This window comes from Oncorhynchus nerka, linkage group LG24 (genome assembly GCF_034236695.1).
Source record: "Oncorhynchus nerka isolate Pitt River linkage group LG24, Oner_Uvic_2.0, whole genome shotgun sequence".
Classification (NCBI taxonomy): Eukaryota; Metazoa; Chordata; class Actinopteri; order Salmoniformes; family Salmonidae; genus Oncorhynchus; species Oncorhynchus nerka.
Genome location: NC_088419.1, coordinates 28,585,651 through 28,606,348, shown reverse-complemented (window position 1 = coordinate 28,606,348; position 20,698 = coordinate 28,585,651). Strand labels below are relative to the sequence as shown.

Genomic DNA, 20,698 nt, shown 5'->3' with positions numbered 1-20,698 from the left:
TCAATATATGAATTGGAATTTCAAATAAAAATTGAAATTGACCCTAACCCTGCTCTGCAGGAACACAGACAAACTTGTCAGAACTGCTTATAACCGGAATCATATGCCTTGGCATCCCGAATATTGCGTGTCGACATTGGTAGTTTATTATAACTTTAAATTTAATACAAGACATAACTTCACAATATGACTTAAATATAGTCGACTTCAATGGTCGGGTGATATCGGTAATCGTTTATTGAGGTCACAAAATAAAGACAACTTTTGCCATAATGGACAACGTAACTAGCTTACTCCGCAGACCATGCCGTCGAATGACACGGGCCCACGTAACGTTCCCCATTACCCGAGAAAGCAAGCTGCTAGAAATATCAATATGAAGTGTAAAATTAATTGTCAGCGTGTCATATGAACCGTACTTAATGTAATCCTAATAGTGTGTATATCCTTTCTTTATTCACCATAAAAACCCTGGTTGCTAGTCAACCAGAAGAAAGCATTCCATCCTAGCCTTGCAACCTCAGTAGCAAAAGATCTGTCACCAACCTTTGTCATACAACCCTAACATTACTGAACCAATTGTAAACCCCATATATATTGAACATGAAATAATAACACCATATAATAATATATATACAGTATATACACACACACTACCAAAACGGTTTGCTATACATTCCTCCTTTACAGATCCAATTGACATACACAGATGATCACGACTGTAACATACGTCACTTCCACAATGAAGCTAGGATCAGATCGATGGAATGTCGCCCTCAGGCGGTGCAAACGAAGCTAACCCCACTTCATCAAGACGTCACCAATATGAAGTGACAACTCCTGCACACGCGCACTGTTTCTTTGAACATGAAATAATAACACCATTTTCCTATTTGCTAAATTAACCAGTGGTGGAAAAAGTACCTAATTGCCATACTTCAGTAAAAAAGTAAAAAGTAACCTTAATATAAAATGACTCAAGTAAAAGACACCCAATAAAATACTATTTGAGTAAAAGTCAAAGTATTTGGTTTTAAATATATGTAAATATCAAAGCAAAAGTATAAATCATTTCAAATGGCTTATATTAAGCAAATCAGATGGCACAATTGTATTGTTTTATATTTATTAATGGATAGCCAGTGGCACACTACAACATCACAGACATAATTTACAAATGAAGCACGTGTGTTTCGCGAGTCCTCCAGATCAGAGGCAGTAGGGATGACCAGGGATGTTCTCTTGATAAGTGAGTGAATTGGACCATTTTCCTGTCCTGCTAAGCATTCCAAATTTAACTAGTACTTTTGGGTGTCATGAGAAAATATATGGAGTAAAAAGTACATTATTTTCTTTACAAATGTATTGAAGATAAAGTTGTCAAAAATATAAATAAAGTAAAGTACAGATACAACAAAAAACAACTTAAGTGGTACTTTAATAAAGTCATTTTACTTAAGTACTTTACACCACTTAAGTTAACACACTTAAAACAGGAAACTAATTGTCTTTTTCAATCAAGGCCTGTTCATACATGATGCGTTTTCCTATTTTAAAACAACAAAAGGCAAAAAAAAAGAAAAAAGAAACAAGATTCATGGCAAATTGTTTAGCATAAAAATGTAACCAAGCGGAGTGAACCACACAAGCCGATAAAGTAACCAAAGACCCATCAACAGTTCAAGCCATACAAAACAGAAATGCAGGTGAGGTAACTGAATAGGCAAATACTGTAGCGAAAGCTGCATTAGAAGTCCTATACAGAAGCACTGTCTGACGCATGGTGATACAGACGGTCTTCCTATTTTTTTTTTTCTATCTGGATAAATAGGTTACACTGTACCTTTACTATCCAAATGTCTAAGCTACCCATATGCATTGCATTATGTCATTGATTAGGCAAAAAATGCCTGAGGCACCATATTTTGGAACCTTATTTTTAAGACACTGTATTTTAACGCTGATATAGCCATTGAATCCTCAAGGTTCTGTCTTGCAATATTGTAACTATGAAGTCCAGAAAACACAATAAATGTAAATTGGCAAGAGCTGGTCAGGCCATAAAAACATCATTCATGATGGTTACATCCAAGATAAAGCATCCTGTGGTAAATTCTCTCTATTATACTGCCTTTGTGAACCAAGCAGGGGTATCAATTTAAATGAGAAAATATTAAATATTAGTATTATTCAAGTATATTACACAGAGAAATGGATGCAAAGTAAAAAACATTTTTCTGCATCAACTACAACCTATGATATATAAATGAGGGGAAATCTAATAAAATCCTTTAAGGTCAAATGCAGCTGCTTTTATCTCAATATTAAATAATTTCTGGGTAATGTGATTGTTTTTAAATCAAAATGGTCAAAAATAAGCAAAAATAGCAAAGAGCCATTTCTCAAGCAATAATGTTACTAGGACCGTCTGGAAGTGGTCCGAGTGTGGATGGAAAAACAGAAAATTAGGTTTGGAACACTTTCTTATTGGTCTATTAACTAATATACTGGCAATCGTTCACATATCAAAACTTCATCTCACCAAAACAGGGTGAAATTTCAAGGGGGTCTTTTCAAACAGCTCTTACACAAGTGCATTGTCATCATTTTCAATTTCACAGTACTATTCCAACCTCAGTGTGGAAATATAAAACACAGGGAAATCAAGTTGTTGACTAAACTGGGCCTTTAATTTACTCCCCGCAATGCAACACACTTTTGGGCTTCAAAGTTCCCATACTACTCCTCATATCTAGCTTTAACCCAGCCTTAGATGAACGGGACGATGTTCGGCGTAATCAACGGACTTCCCTACTAACGGGCCCTTTGGTACGCTCCATATCGGTGATGGAAGGAAACCAAAATGGCCTCAAATAATAAATACTTTCCCTAATTCAAGTGAATCATCTTAAACCACAATGAAGCAAATTATTATGTTTTTGGTGAACAATTGCCTAAGACCTTTGTCACAGCTAAGAGAACTGTAAATTATCTCCAAAGAGAGGACAGTACAGAATGTCCATAGAAGCGGACTGTTAACTAATATTTAGGCTATATTGAGCTTAAAGCTACCTATTAGCTATACTACCTTATATGTTCACTACCTACCTGGTCCATTGTACCCTCAGACCATTAACATGTTCTTCTCAGCTATAAGACAAAGACTCCCCTATAAATAACAACGGCCATCACCATATAATATTAATCTTCATGTTATTGAAGCACAGTTAAGATATGGCACTAACAGATGCATTTGGTTTTCTCTCTCCTTCCCTGATGTCAAGTATTCTCATCAGTGAATAGATGTGTATGGGTTTATAGGTATCACCAGAGCCATGTATATAGAGATTTGGGCCAAATTTTAGAATGTTGACTAATTGTTCTAATTTCAGACATTCAGTTACATAGCATTATTTACATATTCCCCACGTCATGTTAATGGGATGCTGCCATGTAATTGGAAAGTGTCATGTAAATGCATCATAATGCTCATTCTAGACATTTTATACCATGGCATTGTTGAATACTTGTTTCTGATTGGTTTAAAGGTCTTTCTAGAGTGTGCATTATTTCCCTATAACACGGCATATCAGCGCGGTAGAATTCAATGGTTATAGTTCATTCTTACATGTTCAATGTTTGAGCTGCTTTTGAAAGAAAAAGTCAAGTTGAAAACATTATTGGTATTGTTGAATTTGATTTTCATAATAGCAAGCTAGCATTGATGGTTTGGTTAGCTAAACTAGCAAGTTTGTTGGTTTGGTTACTAATGCAACTACTGTATCTTTAAGTGGATAAACAGTTCTTTCTGCAGATGCACATTTTTAGTGGCAAATGTGTTAAATTATAGCCATGGTATAAAAGGGATAATCAATTTGGGGCTCTATGCGTTCACTGGAAAATAATGCAACTCCATGGAAGGTTAGTGCCACTTGGAACACACCTTCCACGCCGTTCATTATTTTACATAGAATGCATAGCCCCTCGATTATTCCTTACATATTCCTCATGTAATGTTAATGGGGCAATAACATGGCCGCTATAGAATGCTGTAGTGTTGGGCCTCCCGAGTGACAAAGTCATCTAAGGCACTGCTTCACAGTGCTGATGACCCACTACAGCCTGGGGTTCGATCCTATGGGGCTCCCGGTCATGTCAGGAGCCATCCGGGTCAGGGGAGGGTTTGGCCGGGGAGCTTTCCTTTCCATAGAAACTCCTTGTGTCCGGGTGCCTGCAAGCAGCGTTCCCTACGACATTGGTGCGTCTGACTTCCGGGTTAAGCGAACAGTGTGTTAAGAGGCAGCGTAAGTCGGCGGGTCATGTTTTGGAGGATGCATGTATCGACTTTCGCCTCTCCCGAGCCTATTGGGGAGTTGCAGCGATGAGACAAGGTCGTAGCTACCAATTGGATATCACAAAATTGGGGACAAAAAAAAAAGTTAAAAATGTTGTAGTGTCATGTAAAAATGAGTCATAATGCAGAAACCGTAATGGCCCAGCTCTAAAAATACATGGCTCTGGGTGTCACTAGCTAAGCTAATATCACATTTCCTCCTCAGGAGGGTAGGTAGCCTCATGACCTTCCACCTCGCTCAGAGGGGAGGAGTTGGCACAGGGCGGTGGGCAGTAGCGGGGTGCTGAGTGGGGGTCCAGAGCTCTTAGGAGCAGGACAAGGGCATGCATGTCTACGTGCTCGTGTGCTGACCGCCCCTCCCTCCTCTTCCAAAACAGTTCAGTAATCCATTCCTTCATCACTCTCATACCAGTCCGAGGGAGCGTCCGTCCCTAAATAACGATCCCCGAAATTACCTGGAGGAAGAGAGAGGAGAGTCAGTCATGTTGACTTGGACTAGTGACAATGAGGGGTGTGTCAGTGACCCTGCTGATGGAACACGTGGGTCGGAGTTTGGGTTGATTCACAACAGAGCTGTGGAACCAGCTACATTTGACAATCTGGATGTTTTCAATTTGTGATTAGGTCATCACACAATGTCATATCACTTCAAATCAGTCAAACAGCTTACTCACTGGATTAGCATGAGGCCAAAGTTATGAAGGAAAATGTGGATATTTGTGTGTATGTGAGAGTGTGAGAGAGACACCCACCAATGCCAGGGATTATGTGGTACTCGTCGTTGACATTCTTGTCGATGGCGGTGGTGATGAGGACCTTGGGGAAGGCATAGGCCACAGAGTGGACGCCCATCTCTGCCATCAATAGAGACAGCAGGATGATCTTATCCTCCTGGACATCATGGTCCTTCAGGGTGTCAGACATACACATGGGTGGCAACCATAGCCAGACTTGTGGAGATCTCAAGCTCTTCCCAGTTCCCACTACCTTTCAAAACGTGCTCCTTAATGGGGTTAGTCTGATGTCTTCGGCGCCTTATTGTCAAATATAACATACATACTACAACCAATGCTTCTAGTGACAAACACACACGACCATGAATATCTTTCGCAGAGATTGACATGGGAGAAAAGTATTGGATTGACCTGGATGCAGTGAAGTTTGCTCTCTGAGGGCAAACAGAACCATGGACTTTGGCCACCATGGTGGATGGCAATTATTGACCCCAAATGTTTCCATTTCACAAGGGGGCGAGGGCTAAAGCACAAGAGCTGTACCTTTAGCTCTGCAGCCTTATCACAAATGAGACAGAGCCTCGAACTTACTGAACTAAAACAATGTTTCATGACAGCCAACAAGCATCCAAATCTTTCCTCCATCTCCTGCCGCTGTGGTCGTCCAGTCTCCACCAGCAGAGCTGCTCTCCTGTTACCTCAACACCAGGCCATGTCTCAGGCATAACCAACATTATCTGGATGATAAACCCCCAAGCCCCAACTTCTCCTCAACATGTGTGTGGCAGGGTAGAGAAGACTAACACGAGAATATTCGACTAGACAAGAGGAGTAGAATGAGGTAGAATAAAGTAGAACTGACCAGCAGCACTCAGACGGCCATTAGAGCAGCAGCCCCAGTGGACAGAGTGATGTCCATCAAGATGACATAGTCCTCACTGATGTCCTTATGGAAACGCAGGTAGTGGAACTAGACAGGGAACACAGGACAGCAGTGGTCAAATAACATTTTATACAATATCTTAATTTGTGGATTGTGTTAACTTAAAATGTCACGATTTGAGCATCTGTTGTGAATGAAACCAGTACAGCTGAAGAAGAAACGGCCAAAGCGTGAAGACTACATCTGACATCATACGGTATTATCTCAAAGATATGGATAGTCTGTGACCCTGATGATGAAGTGAACCTGAGGTCAATGAGGCTAGTTAGCAATGAGACTGACACCTAGCCTTGAATGAAGCCACAGACAAAACAGACGACCGATACAATCGTACACTCCTGCTTTAGGGTCTCAGAGTTGAAAGGTTAATGTCTGGGTGTGCGTGAAGCCTTGCATCACAGACAGAGGGCCACGCAAAACATACAGAAGCCTTGGTGAACTACAGGACTGATGTATTTGTGTGCTACCTCTGGCTCTCCAGTGTCATGGTTGGTCTGGATGAGGATCTTTCTCAGGCGATTGTCTTTACGCACAACCATTAGAGCCTGCTCCATGGTCTCCCCTGCTCTCAGTATGGACACGCCTGTGATCCACACACACACACACACAATTAAATAGCTTTTTAGGCTTTACACTCCCTCACAGTTAGTTTGCAAGTAAACGTCCATTGAGCAGAAGGATCAGCATGGTGAGCGTTCAATGTTACAGAGCCTGATGTCAGGAGATAGACATCTGCAGTAGAGTAATATAGTCATAATAACCCTGCTGTCTAACCGAGCTGCTCCCACTGAGAGCCAAGCAAACACATCCCCATAACGTGAGTGAAATTAATGATTTTCTCTGGCCCATCCACACTGCCACACATTTTGTGACGAGACATTTTCAATGCAGGCGTCTAGTAAAAACACACGTTAACAAAGCAGATTCAATGGTGATGAAGACAAGGACTGGAGAGAGATAACACTAGTTTAACCACTGCAAAATCTCTGGCCAAGAATGACAATTAGCAATCAGCATGATCGTAACAATTTTGCTGTAATGTAGTATCAGGGAGTACATTGATACTTTATTGCAGTTTAGGGCCCAAAACACTGTGTGAAAGTGGAGAGGTATCAGCACAGAGCCTTACCCTTTTACCACTGAGTCTCTTGCCTTCATAGATGGAACCTTGGGGAGTCTCCACTTGCACAGGCTAGAGAGGATGAGAGGCAAAGTAGAGACCTACATTAGTGTATGGTTGTGCACAAGGGGCGATATAGAATTGGCCATGCATTTGCAGGGCCACTCACCTTGAGGGGCAGGAAGGAGAGGGCATGTTCTATCAGGAGCCTCATTAATCTCTTGGAGTAGAAGATGAACTTGTCACGATTAGCACACACACACACACACACACAAGGCCTGGGAGTGAGGGTGTGTGCATGTACACTCAGTGGCCAGTTAATTAGGTAGACCCATCTAGTATGGGTTCGGGCCCAACTTTGCCTCCAGAACAGCCTGAATTCTTCAGGGCATTGATTGTACAAGATGTGGCATTCAAACGTACCTCAATTGGTATCAAGGTACCTAACGTGAGCCAGGAAAACATTCCCCACACCATTAGACCACCAGCCTGTACCTTTGACACCAGGCAGGATGGGGCCATGGACACATGCTGCTAACGTCAAATCCTGACTCCGCTTTCAGCAAGACGCAACAGGAACCGGGATTCGTCGGACCAGGTGATCTTTTTCCACTACTCAATTGTCCAGTGTTGGTGATTGCTTGCCGACTGGAGCCGCTTCTTCCTGTTTTTAGTTGATAGGAGTGGAAAAGTTTGGTCGTCTGCTGCAATAACCCATCCGCGACAAGGACCGACGAGTTGTGAATTCCGAGTTGCCGTTCTGCAAACCACAGTTGTTATTTGCCAGTTTTAGCTTGCACGATTCTTGCCATTCTCATTTGACCTCTCTCATTAACAAGCTGTTTTCACCCACTGGACTGCATGTTTTTTGTTTGTCGCACCATTCTCGGTAAATCATAGACACTATCGTGCGTGAAAAGCCCAGGAGGCTGGACATTTCTGACATACTGGAACCGGCGTGCCTGGCACTGACGATCATACCACGCTCAAAGTTGCTTAGGTCACTCGTTTTGCCCATTCTAACGTTCAAAACAGTAACAATGCCTGTCTGCCTGCCATATATAGCAAGCCACGTGACACACTGTCTGAGGGAGCAAAACATTTTCGAGAACCTAATAACCTTGCCACTGAGTGTATATTCATTATAAACTCGTGACAGTGCAGAGACAGTGTTGACAGGGTGAGAAACCGGGCCCCAGCGCTCTTCCAAACCTCTATGGTCTTACCTGATGATGGTGTGCATGCCGTGGACCTGTGGGGTGCCCTCCATGACGCTGAGGGTCTTGGGTAGGGGCTGTCCCTGGTGGGCTGAGGCCAGAACAGACCTACACAACACAGAGACACTGCCCTCTGTTGGGGAGTTCACAGTACTACAACACCTACAGACCACTGCTGGGGAGTTCACAGTACTACAACAACACACAGAGACAGCAGTCAAGCCAGGGAGACAAAAGTAAGATACCACTGGGATATTTTACTTTCCTCCTCGTGAACATGTTTGGAGGTCACGGCTGCACAGCCAGGCAAAGTGGGGTGAGGGGTATTTGTGCGCAGATCCTGGCAACAGCCATGCTTGAACAGGCTCCTCTGGTCCAGTCTGGAGTATATGGTGCTTTACTGGCAGACAATGGAAAACTAGGACCATTTAGAATCTAGAAAATAACTTGCGTTGTACAGTACTAAACAGTGGTTCTATTTTGAAATAGAAATGCCATAAAGCAATTTAACACTTTGCTATATGTTCTGCAATGTTGTTGCCAATTAAAGAAGCCAAGACAACTCCCTCTAAATACTTTAGTACTGTATTTTTTCTATTTATGTATCTGGAACCAAAATACAGGCCAGTTAGGGTGTAGAAAGCAGAAAGAAAACAAAGAATCAAGCAGTTGGTTCAGAGATAAATGAAAAACAGCAATGACAGCAAACAAAGGTTTGGCTTTGATTCTGGATGAAATGTTAACAACAGATCATTAAATACATGGAAATGAGGGGGAGAGGATCTCCCCCCCAAAAAAGATGAAGATGCAAGAGTTTATCCTCACATATCCCAGCGGAGTTCTCTGCAGAAGGTGATAAATATTCATTTTGCAAGAACAAGAGAGATGACAAAGAGAAGAAAGAAAATACATCACTTAGACGGCAGCAGGACAGAGTAGATGCCATATGATCTCTGTGGAGAAGCTGATAGGGCAGGGAGGTGGTGTGAGAGCAGGCTGAGAGGGGGCCCTGGGGGGGGGGGGGGGGGGGGAGAGTTAGGGCCCCTGTTCAGCAAGGGGACGGCTTCAGGACCAGACGACATTTCAATGGTTCATGTCTGACTGGGAGGAGTTGTTTGACAATATTTTCAATGGCCTTAGTGTGAGGTCATCTGATAAACATGGAGGGATAACCCGAAGCTTCTGATCTTTTTCGATAACAAGGAATTCCTTACATCTACTTGCAGCTACCGCAAAGTGATCTATCCATGACATCTTCCAACTGTCTATTAAGGTCTTAACCACAGCTCATCCTCATGGAGTTAGCGATAGTTTTCATGACTGACAGTGTGGAAGAAAGGAGGTGGACAGCCTTTCATTTAGTTTACACAAACATTTCTGTTGGTATTTTCATTAATTGACCATGTCAACAATATTTGGTAAGATAAGTTGTTTGGTCTAAGTCAGTAATCCTTCAGACTGGGCACATATTTTTTCTTTGATGTGCTCTCTGAGCTTCTGCTGACAGGAAACAGAATAAAAGACAGGTACCACAAGGAAGGGGGGGGGGGTAGATGGATGGGGAGGGGGGCGTGGCAGTCATACCTCATTGTGACTTCACGCTGAGATGGTCAGAGTGCATTCGGCCAGGGTTTAGCAAGTATTTCATTACAGACACAGGGAGGAGAGATATAAAAACAAAACATAACTCATGAAATGAGACAAGCCATTCCAACCTTCCAAAGCCAAATGTCCCCAGTCCCCCACCACCCTTTTAAATCAACACAAACATCCTTCCCGTTGATGACTTGCAATGATATTACATTCCCCTCCATTTTTCCATGAATCACACAGACATTCAGCGTGTCATCTGATAAGCTCTGGGTATCTTTACTGGTTTCCCGTTTCCATGTAATGCAGCGTGTATTTCCATAATTTCAAATGAACCGGTAGCTCTCTCTCCATGAAGGTATAATCATGCATCAGATCAGGTTACGTTCTGGTGCGCTGATCTCACAGCAAGGCCCAGTGAACAGCCGAGTGAATTTAATTTGAAATGTAAATTTTTCTGGGCAATATATATTTTTTTTGTAGTACATGTCAAACAGAATGCCCCCCAAACATTTACATTACTTTTGGGGCTTTCCTGAACAGAAGTACTATAGTGGGCTCAGCAGTCTTGCTATATGATGTCTCTTAGTGGAGGGTGTTATGGTCCATTAGGCTACAACAGGCCCTGTCCTCATCATCATCAGACACTCACAGTGATGTATGGAGGACGAGCGGCCTCCGTCTCTGTCCACTGGACACCGTTCATTACTTGATCCACACCAGACACAATGGTATTTTACTACAGAGATCCCTTAATCCACAAATCCTCACAAACGCAGGCACGTGCACACACACTTTTTGCTTTCTCTTTAGCACATGCTGTCTCTTGATCTCTTGCTCTTTTACCCACACGCCGACGGGTGTACGGGTGTACGGGTGTATGGGTGTACGACTCCAGAGACCATAGGCCTACTGGTAAAATGCACAAGGAGGTACTTCAGGGGTACTCCGGGCAGAGCAAAATTGAGTTGGTGGTACAGTAACCAAAAATATTGAGTTGCACCCCCTTTGGCCCTCAGCACAGCCTCAATTCATTGGGGCATGGACTCTACAAGGTGTCGAAACCCACAGGGATGTTGACCCATGTTGACTCCAATGCTTTCCACAGTTTTGTCAAGCTGGCTGGATGTCCTTTGGGTGGTGGACATTCTTGATACAAAGGGAAACTAACTGTTCAGCGTGAAAAACCCAGCAACTTTGCAGTTCTTGGTACACTAAAACCGGTGCATCTGGCACCTACTACCATACCCCGTTCAAAGGCATTCACTCTCTGAATGGCCCACATACACAATCCATGTCACAATTGTCTAAAGGCTTAAAAATCCTTCTTTAACCTTTCTCCTTCATCTACACTGATCTAACCGGATTTAACAGGTGACATCAATAAGGGATCATAGCTTTCACCTAGATTCACTTGGTCAGTCTGTCATGGAAAGAGCAGGTGTTCTGAATGTTTTGTACACTCAGTGTAGATCATAGTTTGTAGGGACCATAAAAGGAGTCTAACAGCAGATGGGAGTCGGAGCATATGGGTCATGGCGCTGACAGATAAATGGGAGGCCCTTGACACACACGCATGTAAAGTATGAGGAATAGCCCCTCAGTTATAAATCCACTCATTAGGATGCCCTTGACACACGCATGTAAAGTATGAGGAATAGCCCCTCAGTTATAAATCCACTCATTAGGATGCCCTTGACACACACGCATGTAAAGTATGAGGAATAGCCCCTCAGTTATAAATCCACTCATTAGGATGCCCTTGACACACACGCATGTAAAGTATGAGGAATAGCCCCTCAGTTATAAATCCACTCATTAGGAGGCCCTTGACACACACGCATGTAAAGTATGAGGAATAGCCCCTCAGTTATAAATCCACTCATTAGGAGGCCCTTGACACACACGCATGTAAAGTATGAGGAATAGCCCCTCAGTTATAAATCCACTCATTAGGATGCCCTTGACACACACGCATGTAAAGTATGAGGAATAGCCCCTCAGTTATAAATCCACTCATTAGGATGCCCTTGACACACACGCATGTAAAATATGAGGAATAGCCCCTCAGTTATAAATCCACTCATTAGGATGCCCTTGACACACACGCATGTAAAGTATGAGGAATAGCCCCTCAGTTATAAATCCACTCATTAGGAGGCCCTTGACACACACGCATGTAAAGTATGAGGAATAGCCCCTCAGTTATAAATCCACTCATTAGGATGCCCTTGACACACACGCATGTAAAGTATGAGGAATAGCCCCTCAGTTATAAATCCACTCATTAGGAGGCCCTTGACACACATGCATGTAAAGTATGAGGAATAGCCCCTCAGTTATAAATCCACTCATTAGGAGGCCCTTGACACACACGCATGTAAAGTATGAGGAATAGCCCCTCAGTTATAAATCCACTCATTAGGATGCCCTTGACACACACGCATGTAAAGTATGAGGAATAGCCCCTCAGTTATAAATCCACTCATTAGGATGCCCTTGACACACACGCATGTAAAGTATGATGAATAGCCCCTCAGTTATAAATCCACTCATTAGGATGCCCTTGACACACACGCATGTAAAGTATGAGGAATAGCCCCTCAGTTATAAATCCACTCATTAGGAGGCCCTTGACACACACGCATGTAAAGTATGAGGAATAGCCCCTCAGTTATAAATCCACTCATTAGGAGGCCCTTGGTGAAGAGAAAGCGTTGAGTTTAGTTCAGCCCGATACCAGACAGACAATCTACATGACAAATTCATAACGTGTGTTGGTGAATCCTGACCACTAGAGGGCAGAAGTGGAATGGGCAACTGGTTGGGTCAACTTCTACTTGGAGACTAGCCTCTGAGATTTCAGGATTACTTTTGGATACCAGATTGAAACAGTGAATATACAGGACAACTGAGTTTGAGTCGGCTGGTTTCAATAGGACATAGTAGGACATAGTACAATAGGACATAGTACAATAGGACATAATAGGACATAGTATAATAGGATGTAGTAGGACATACTACAACAGGACATAGTAGGACATAGTACAATAGGACGTAGTAGGACATAGTACAATAGGACATAGTAGGACATAGTACAATAGGACATAGTACAATAGGACGTAGTACAATAGGACGTAGTAGGACATAGTACAATAGGACGTAGTAGGACATAATACAATAGGACATAATATGACATAGTATAATAGGATGTAGTAGGACATACTACAACAGGACATAGTAGGACATAGTACAATAGGACGTAGTAGGACATAGTACAATAGGACATAGTAGGACATAGTACAATAGGACATAGTACAATAGGACGTAGTACAATAGGACGTAGTAGGACATAGTACAATAGGACGTAGTAGGACATAGTACAATAGGACGTAGTAGGACATAGTACAATAGGACGTAGTCTTGAGCACTCCTAGAGAATGAGAATCATCATCAATCATTTCATTAATCCAGAAATGACCCACCCATGTTGAGGGATAGGACAGGGTTCAGAGGTCATGGGTAGCACCAAGTGTTTTTCTTGATAGGGAAGGTGGTCAGGAAAAACTCCTTATCCTAGTCCTGAACCATGGGATAGGGGTCATGTCGGGCTGGCATGCACAAACTCTGGGCATGGTGTGGGCCAGAGAGATGACAACATGTACAGACATAGGAAGGACTCCTCCATGCTTTCACGTTAGGGTCTATGGGAAGAGGTATTGGAGATAGAGCACGATTCACACATACATTTTCAAGCTGACTGAACATGCTGAACAATCAGATCCAATGTAACAAAGTTTTCACCCCCTGAAGTGGCCAACACACACATTGCACTTTTATAGCAGATTCGCTATAGTTTTCAGAAGTATTTGTACAATACTTGTATTATTCTGAATTGAATCTAAAGAAACTACTGTGGTAGTAGCTATCTACAAACCACTCACCCCTGGGGACCACAATATCAGCCACCTGTACAGTGGGCTCGATGCACTGCTCAAAGCTAGGCTTGACAAACTTGTTGTACTGCTTAATGACTCCACTGATGTCACGGCCGCGCTCCGATATGTCCCTCTTCAGACACCTGAGCAGACGGATGTCTGAGTCTGTGTCCACAAACACTTTCATGTCCAGCAGCTGGGGGAGAGCGAGAAGGAGAGAAAGAGAGGGTTAAGAGAGGTCATGTATATAATCAATTCATAGGGCAGTGTTAACCCAAGATATAATTTCATGGCGGGGTGCTGGGTAAAAACTAAATTCCTTCAGGGGTGGGACACCCCACATACATGATGGTTGGGAAATCAATGTCCCAGGGTTGAAAGAAGTTAAATCGGATCTACTGTAAAGATTGCCTATTGGGTCTTTAATGCTCTTTTCCTGAACACACATCAATTGAAACAGCCATCATCAGCCAGTCAGGGGTAACTAAATGCAGTGCTCAAAGCTCTAACCTCAGCAAAACAAACGTTAGTAGAAGTAATGGTCCAGCAGAACCACTGTATGCGATGGAGACGCAAAAAGACCGCAACAACCCAAAAAGAGCTATTGATGACTCATTGGCCATTGAGTGTTGGAGTGTAACTCAGACAGACAATGAGACGGTCAGTCATTGCGCAGTAAATATGCTTCCTGACCAACCAGTCGAACCCAAAGCGCCACGCCAGTAGAGCTGTCAGTGTATAGGAAGGGATGAGGAGAAGGGCTCCAGCTTCTCCACATGACGGGCTATGATAGGACAGGGAGAAGGGGCTTGGCAGTAGATCAACCTGGCCTCTCCATCTCTCTAGGCTGAGGCTTAGAATCTCTCTCAGGACCTCTGTTATTTGGGGAAATGAGCAGGGCAGTTTAGGAACATTTTACAGCATTAAAGATGGCTACTCATTGTCGGGCCAGAACGGACTGGACACTTGGCGCAGCCAGCAGGGTAAGGCCTGTTGGAGTCATGGCAAAGGGTTGAGAGGGAACCAATTTATAGGAAAATAAATAAAGTGGTTGATTAGAAATGTTTAGTACTAAGTGAGCCACAATTACAGTGATTTAAAGTCGTACATCTTAAAAGAAAAACAACAACACTTTTATAGAAAACATGTAAATGAAAGTACATCCAATTATCTGCATTGTTTGGCTTCTCATCCTTGCCAAGCGTAGCCCAACCTCACTCTACAATGGCTGAACTGATAAATCACCAGGAACAGAAGTGCTTTGCCAATGCAAACCCATGTGCTCAGAGTTTAATTTGTATGGATTTCTGTACACACAGCACTGGCGGATCGAAGAGAACTAAGGGACCCATCAACAGCACCATCAATAAAACACAGTCTAGTCCATTCACTGACACACTGGCCAAACACAACCTCTAGATATAATGGAGGGAAGGAGAGTCCTAGGCAGGCTGCAAGTCTAGACTCTACTTCATGGATTTAGATGAGCCAACGTAGTCTTTGTGAAAAGTTGTTGATCTATCTGTTGAAATAAAGAGGACCAAGATAGCTGACAAGGGTTGCCTGAAGAACTGCCATCAATTGTACTAAAAGAGTACTAATTTACACGTTCCTTTGTTTTAATCTTAAGGGACATTTTTCATGCATTTCTTCCTTGAAGAGAACTGGGCTTTGTGTTAGCAAGTGTAACTTTAGCCAAGCCTGCTGCTGGAATGGATCCCCAACAAGACACACAGCCCCACACTTCACCCTACCCAGTGCTCCTCCATTTCTATCAGCCAGTCCCCAGCCCAGTCACCCAGGGCCAGCCCCAGCCCCAGCCTGCAACCCAAGCAGGCCCAGGCAGAGAGCAGTGAGCAGGAGAAAGGTAAAACAGTGAATACAGAGAGAGAATCCCTCTTATTTCCTTGAATCTGCTTGAGGATGGTAGCGGCTCTCCATTAAATCGATGATGATGCTGATCTTAACTTGTTTTGTACATAATGTCGCCGCCATCATTTCTTTTGACCGGAAACAGCTTCTGGACATCAGAAAAGCGATCCCTAAGCTCAATTTGGATGGAAATGACTACTTAAACGAGTCAGCAATCCTGGACGTTCTGCTTACGCCGAACCAGGCCTTAATCCCCAGGACTCGAAAGAGGAAGCAGTGGAGAAAGAGAGGCAGGCGAGCCGGCACCCTGACGAGACTAGGTCGGCGAGCAAATAGACCGCCATTGCCCTCTGTTCTATTGGCGAACGTTTAGTCACTGGAGAACAAACTGGATGAACTCCGTTTGAGACTGTCCTATCAACGGGACCTGAAAAACTGTGATATCCTATGTTTCTCGCAGTCATGGCTGAACGAGGACATGGCTGTAAGTCTCACTGGTTTTTCTATGCATCGCAAAGACCCGACAGCAGACTCGGACAAGACAAAGGGAGGAAGAGTGTGTGTCTTAAGAACAGCTGGTGTGTGATTTCTAATGTTATAAGGAAGTCTCAAGATTTTGCTCGCCTGAGTTAGAATACCTCATGATAAGCAGCAGACCATACTATTTACCAAGAGACTTTTCATCTATATTTTTTCTATGACACAAAGACCCTAATCAGCGATCAAGAAAATGCACATTAAGAGGCAGCATTTCTCGTGGCTTCTCCATAACTCGTTTTTAACAGCATGTTACTTGTGTCAACTCTAAATCACATTTACTCCACACACATACAAGGCCCTCCCTTTGGCAAATCAGACCATAACTCTATCCTCCTGCTTCCAAGCAAAAACTCAAACCAGTGACACGCCCAATACGGAAGTGGTCTGATGAAGCGGATGCTAAGCTACAGGACTGTTTCACTAGCACAGATTGGAATATGTTTCGGGATTCATCAGACAACATTGAGTTGAGTTGAGTTTACCACATCAGTCACCAGCTTCATTAATAAGTCCATTGACGTCATCCACACAGTGACCCTACGTACAGTGTCTTCAGAAAGTACTCATACCCTTTGACTTATTCCACATTTTGTTGTGTTAAAGCCTGAATTCAAAATGGATTCCAATTTACACAAAATACACCAGAATAAAGTGAAAACATGTATTATATTTTTTTTGCATATGTATTTAAAAGGAAATACAGAAATATCAAATTTACATAAGTATTCACACCCTTTAGAGTCACCTTTGGCAGTGATTACATCTGTGAGTATTTCTGAGCTTTGCACACCTGGATTGTACAATATTTGCACATTCTTTAAGTTGGTTGTTGAGACACAGACATTTTCATGTCTTGCCATAGATTTTCAAACAGATTTAAGTCAAAACTGTAACTAGGCCACAAAGCAGACAACCACGTTTTCCTCTAGGATTTTGCTTGTACTTAGATCTATTACATTTCTTTTCATCCTAAAAAAACTCCCGTTCCTTGAGATGACACGCATATCCATAACATAATACAGCCACCACCACCATGCTTGAAAATATGAAGAGTGGTACTCAGTGATGCATTGTGTTGTATTTGCCTCCAACATAAAGATTGAATTCAGGACAAAGTTAAGTTAATTTACAGGCAGTAACAACAAAATGTGGAAAAAGTCAAGGGTTGTGAATACTTAAAGGCACTTTACATACCCCAAACAGAAGGCATGGATTATAGGCAACATCTGCACTTAGCTAAAAGCTAGAACTGACGTTTTCAAGGAGCGGGACATTAATCCAAACACTTGACCTCAGACGAGACATCAAACAGGCAAAGTATCAATAAAGGTCTAAGATCGAATCTTACTATGCCAGCTCTGACTCTCAACGGATGTGGCAGGGCTTACAAACTATCACGGATTACAAAGGGAAACCCAGCCGCGAGCTGCCCAGCGACGCGACCCTAACAGACACGCTCGCTTCGAGGCAAGCAACCCTGAACATGCATGAGAGCACCAGCTGTCCATGACGACTTCTTGCTCTCCGTAGCCGATGTGAGTAAGACCTTTAAACAGGTTAATATTTGCAAGGCCAGGGAGCCAGACGGAATACCAGGACGCCTACTCAGAGCAAGGGCTGACCTGCCTAAATGACTATCGCCCCATAGCACTCACATCTATAGCCATGAAATACTTTGAAAGGCTGGTCATGGCTCACAACACCATCATCCCAGACACCCTGAACCCACTCCAATTTGCATACTGCCCCAACAGATCAACAGTTCACTGATGACAACTCAGTGGTCTACACCAAACTCAGAACCCTGGGACTGAACACCTCCCTCTGCAACTGAATCCTGGAGTTTGACGGGCCGCAGCCAGGTGGTGAGGGTAGGCAACAACACATCCCCCATGCTGACCGATACGGGTGCCCCTCACGGTTGTGTGCTTAGTCCCCTCCTGTACTCCCTGTTCACCTACATTTGCGTTGCTGCGCACGACTCCAACAACATCATCATCAAGTTTGCTGATGACACATTGGCAGTAGGACTGATCACCGATGACGAGGCAGCGTATAGGGAGGTCAGAGACCTGGAGTGTGGTGCCAGGACAACAACCTCTCCCTCAACATCAGCAAGACAAAGAAGCTGATTGTGGACTACAGGAAATGGAGGAGTGAGCATGCCCCCATCCACTTCGATGGGGCTGTAGTGGAGCGGGTCGAGAGCCTCAAGTTCCTCTGTGTTCACATCACTAAGGAATTAACATGGTCCACACACCCACACAGATCTGAAGAGGGCACTGCCGCAGGACTGCCACGCAGAAGAAATATCAGCTTTTGTAGAGAAGCAAGAGATTGAACTTCTCAACTTTCTAGAGTTTTCCACGTTAGATAACACTATCAACGTTTCCCTTTACTGATGGAATTGTGATCGAATCAATGCAATATTAGCCACTTTCAATGCAACAAACTATGCAAAACTTATTAGTATGCAAAACTAACTATGCAAGAGATTTTGTTGTAGGCAGAACGCATCGGAATAGGATTCTAATGCATTGACAGGCACAACTCAGGCGCGTACTCACAGACCGGTGCACCATAACCAATCAGAGCTGCAGTAGGCCTATACGCAAACCAACCATTGCCATATATGGATTTGTGAGATTCCATTTGAACTGGACTGTGTTTACAGCATGAGAGTAAATATGCTTGTTTTGAGATCAAAGCGAGAGCTGCATGTAGCCACGTGGGCACATTTGTTCATATCTTTTGGTAGTTAGTGAGTTATTATCCCAGTTATAGATAATTTGTAGTCACCAATGGGGGAGTTATTGCTTCCTAAAAGAGCACAAAATGTGTGCATTTCTAGCCACCTTTTGAAAAATGAGTCCAAGCTTTTTTTCCTTTTCTTAATGGGGAAGGCTTGAATAAGCTAAATAGCTAATAGGCTGAGGGTTGCATGATTTGTCTGATTCTCTGTAATAATGGTATGGGAATAATTATGTATTTTTGTTTTTGTAAAGTTGTTTCTTGCATCAGACAACATTTTCAGTCACTTCCTTGTTTGAAGGACATGTGGAACAGGTTAATGTTAAGCCCTGCATGTTTTTTTCCAAACGTCTCATGGAATGCAGGCCTACATTGAACACCACACATTGGCTACTATTGTAGGCTGAATGATAGAACAGCTATTTCCATGATAAAATGTTATGGGATGCATTTTCTCCATTGTTTTTGATGATAGGCCACTCTGGTAGACCAACATTGATCAAATAGCCACAGTAGCCTACTTGACCTCTGTTAAAACTAACTTAAAGCGGGTACAGCCTCAGAGTTCACAGTAAATGTGCGTCGGAAGTTGCACAGAATTGTCAATGTTCACGTTTGCGCTCAGCAAACCTGAAATTTGCTCAGTGCCCGGAAATCATTTGAGAGAACATTGGTGGTGAGTACGGCCCAATACGGCCCAAATGCTAGAATCCCTTCAAATATGACAACATTGGCACCATACACAGTTTTCTGCAAAAAAGAGGACACACCATAAAGAGAGATTATTACCACACAAAGCAGATGGTGTACACTGACTGTACATAATTAGGCAGACAGCATATGGCAGAACAGGGACTGGACCAGGTTTCTCAAGCATTATGAAGGATGTGCCCACCAGGTGTGCCAGGTAAGAGCGTGTGAGTGTGGCTGGCAGAGGGAGACAGGTGGGTTGGCGAGGTCCAAAGGACACAGCTCCTGGCAGCTCCCCTCTGCAGTCCTGTCTCCATGTTTACAGTAAAACCAAATGGTTAAGAGACGCTCCAAATCCCCCCTCTTCCCTCTGTTCCTCTGACCTATACCCGCTCATCCCTTGCTCTCTACCCCATAATCCTCCGGCCAATCCCTCTCTGATTTAAGGCCCTAAACGAAGCAGTTAAAAAATATATATATATCGTTTTTAAATGTAACCTTTATTTAACTACTAGGTAAGTCAGTTAATAACAAATTCTTATTTACAACAACGGCCTACCAAGGAACAGTGGGTTAACTGCCTTGTTCAGGTGCAGAATGACAGATTTTTACCATGTCAGCTCGGGGATTGATCTTTCAGTTACTGGCCCAACACTCGAACCACTAGGCTACCTGCCGCCCCAGTTTGTTTGCTGTAATTACCTCCCACTGTAGCTCCGATAATGGGTAATGTGATTTTTTAACCATTGGAAGTAATGTCAGAGGTGGCTGAGCAGAACAGTGCAGGCCAGCTTGTTACGATCAGATGTGATCAGAGCTACAGAGTGTCCAGACCCCATTACAGAGCTGCAGTGAATGACCAGGATAACTCATATTGATCAGAAAGAGGGGAGTGGATCTCACACAGAGAGAAAAAGTGTTCATGGTTTCATTAATTTACCACATTACT

At 43.2% G+C, this 20,698-nt stretch overlaps 2 pseudogenes; both read right to left on the bottom strand.

Annotated features, from left to right (window-relative positions):
* LOC115107309 (protein Mpv17-like) overlaps nt 1-4,683 on the bottom strand; it is a 28,750-nt pseudogene extending 24,067 nt beyond the window's left edge.
* On the bottom strand, nt 215-18,202 carry LOC115107477 (uridine-cytidine kinase-like 1; annotated as a pseudogene).
* Between the last annotated feature and the right edge of the window lie 2,496 nt (nt 18,203-20,698).